Consider the following 3,349-nt stretch of genomic DNA (forward strand, 5'->3'; position numbering starts at 1 on the left):
ATGATTCCATTTTTGTGAAAGGTCCCCAACAGACAAATCCATAGAGACAGAAAGTGGATTAGCGGTTGTATTAGTCTGAGTTCTCCAAACAGAATCAATAGGGTGCACAAAAATATATAGAGAGAGATTTGTTATAAGGAATTGGCTTACACGATTACAGAGCTGAACAAGCCCCCAAACCTGCAGTTGGCCAGCTGGAGACCCAGGAGAGATGATAGTGTAGTTCAGTCCAAAGGTCCACAGGCTCCAGCCAATGGGGGGAGCTGATATTTCAGTTTGAGTATGAAGACAGAAATAACCAATGTTTCAGTTTAAGTATAAAGAAAGGAAATAAAAATAAAAACAAATGCAAGAGGACTTCCCTGATGACACAGTGGTTAAGAATCTGCCTGCCAATGCAGGGGACACGGGTTCGAGCCCTGGTCCAGGAAGATCCCACATGCCGTGGAGCAACTAAGCCCATGTGCCACAACTACTGAGCCCGCGTGCCACAACTACTGAAGCCTGCATGCCTAGAGCCCGTGCTCCGCAGCAAGAGAAGCCACCACAATGAGAAGCCCGCGCACCACAACAAAGAGTAACCCCCACTTGCAGCAACTAGAGAAATCCCACGTGCAGCAATGAAGACCCAATGCAGCTAAAAATAAAATAAATAAATTTTAAAAAATAAAATAAATACAAGAAAAAAAACCAATATCCCAACTCCAAGGAGTCAGGCAGGAGGAGTTTCCTCTTAATCAGCTTTTATTTTTCTCTCTTCAGGCCTTCAACTGATTAGATGAGGCCCACCCACATTAGTGAGGGCAATCTGCTTTACTCAGTTCACTGATTCAGATGTCAACATCATCCAGAAACACCCTCGCAGACATACCTACAATAATGTTTGGCCAAATATCCAGGCACTCTGTGGGCCATCAAGTTAACACATAAAAGTAACCAGCACAGTGGTTGTCTAGGGCTGAGGGAGGGGGTACCGGGGACTAACTGCTGATGGGTACAGGGTTTTGGGGGTGGGGGATGATTGTGTTCTAAAATTCATTATGGTAATAGACGCACAGTTCTGTGAATGTACTAAAAGGCAGTGAATTATACACTTTAAATGGATGGATTTTTTGGTATGGTATGTGAGTTATACCTCAATAAAGCTGTCACAAAAATAAAAGAGGGGACAGAACACTGTAAATCAACTATACTCCAATAAAATTTTCAAAAAATAAAAAAGAATAAAATTCACAGAGCATGAAAACATAAAGATAAATAAATAAAAACAAGCATAAAGGGTGCTGCCACATGCTATAGGCATGATGTTTCAGAAGTGCGGGTTCTGAAAATTACCTACCATATACAAGTTTCCATTTTTCAGGAATCAAAAACCCAGTTTAAAAAAAAAAAAATAAAAACCCAGTTTTTATTTCGCCCTTTCTTTCCTCTTTTTCCTCAGCTTTTGAGAATTTCACCACAGCAAGGGAGTTGAAAGGAGGCAGAGAAATTAGGGAGGAAGATAAAACAAAAATTGGACTCTTGCTGTTTGTTAGCCTCTTCTATTACTGTTTCATTTTATAATGTTCCCTGTTGGGAAATATCGAAGCAATTTTGTTTAATAAATTTATTTATTTTTGGCTGCACTGGGTCTTCGTTGCTGCGCGGGCTCTCTCTAGGTGCGGCGAATGGGGGCAACTCTTCATTGTGGTGCGTGGGCTTCTCATTGTCGTGCCTTCTCTTGCTGCGGAGCACAGGCTCTAGGCACGCGGGCGTCCGTAGTTGTGGCTCGCGGGCTCTAGAGCACAGGCTCAGTAGTTGCGGCACACTTGCTTCGTTGCTCCGCGGCATGTGGGAACTTCCCGGACCAGGGATTGAACCCGTGTCCCCTGCACTGGCAGGCGGATTCTTAACCATTGCACCACCAGGGAAGTCCCTGAAGCAATTTTTACTCCAATGAAAATCCCTCTATCTCTGGTCTCAGTTTTTACTATATAAAAGGACTGGACCAGATGACCTCCAGCTTTAGGCGTCAATGACTCTGGACCTGGCCAGGGAGAGAGGAATCACCACAAATTCCAGTGATTTACACACAAAGTATAGCTTACTGTAATAAAGTTAATTTTAGAACATGGTCTAAAAACTTGTTCTTTATCCATCAACCCCATCCTGTAATGAGGTATTCCAAATATATGCTTTTAGTGAAAATAAAATCATCTAGAAATTACAAAGAGAACTTCTGGATTATGAGAAATGTCTATGGAGTTAATAAATCGCTCTTAATTCAAGTGCAATGGGAAAATAAGTAAATAAATAAATTATTAATTTAAAAAAGAGGGAAGGAAGGAAGGAAAGAAGAAAAAGAGATTAAAGCAGGGAAGTATGTAAATAATGAACAGAGCGTTTGCTTGCCACCCATTTCTACAAGTATGAAGTCGTAACCTACCGCAGTTGCTGACCAAGTGTACACCCTGAGAGGAATTCAGGATGGAGAACAGGGTGAGACACTCCATGCTTTGGACAAGCAGGCCTTAGATATTTAGATATATATCTCAGGAAGCATTTAAATGATTCCAGATTCTTGCATCTTCCCATACACAGAAGAGCACTAAGTGCATTAACTTGAGATATTTGTTCTTTGTGACCAGCAGTAATCTTTTACCAAGATGTATACTTGACCGAATGTATTCCCTAGCCAAAAATCACGTATAAACTGGCATTCCCCCCTGCCTCTTCAGAGCATTTTCCTCAGAGCTAACTGAGTAGCTGTCTCCTGGGGCTATAGTCCTCAGTAAGACCCCGAAGAAAATGTAAACTCACAACTCTTATGTGGTGTGTCTTCCTTTAAGTCGGAAAAGCCCATGCAAGAGAAATAGAGCATGAAGAAGCAATGGAAGGATGTGGCTGAGGCTCTGCCAGCCTCACTATGTCTGCCATGTTCAATGTTTAGAGTCGGTTGACTGTAATCTTGCTGCTTATATGTGCCTGTGCTTGTATCCGATTCTTGGCATCCAGTCTCCTGGACAGAAATAAAACTGGGTTGTTGGGTATATTTTGGAAGTATGCCAGAATCGGTGAACAGAAGAAGCCTTATGTTTCCGGATGCTGTATTGTGATGGCTTTCAGCATCCTCTTCGTACAGTAGCTTGGAAAAATGCCAGAATTCAGTTGCCATCAGATTTAAATAAGAAGCAAAAAAGGAGTTATCTGCAGAAAAGAATGGAAAGAATGGTTAACCCTTTTATCTCTGAACATTGAATGAGATAAAGTTCTAGCTGCTGTTCTCCGTCTTTGTTATTGGACCAATGTTCTTAGGGGGACTTCCCTGGAGTTCAGTGGTTAAGACTCCATGCTCCCACTGCAGGAGGCA

General features: G+C 42.0%; 1 pseudogene; it reads left to right on the forward strand.

The window, feature by feature from the left end:
- The first annotated feature begins 2,905 nt into the window (after positions 1-2,905).
- LOC132518717 (protein kish-A-like) lies at positions 2,906-3,124 on the forward strand (annotated as a pseudogene).
- The last annotated feature ends 225 nt before the right edge of the window (positions 3,125-3,349 follow it).

Source organism: Lagenorhynchus albirostris, chromosome 3 (assembly GCF_949774975.1).
Source record: "Lagenorhynchus albirostris chromosome 3, mLagAlb1.1, whole genome shotgun sequence".
NCBI lineage: Eukaryota > Metazoa > Chordata > Mammalia > Artiodactyla > Delphinidae > Lagenorhynchus > Lagenorhynchus albirostris.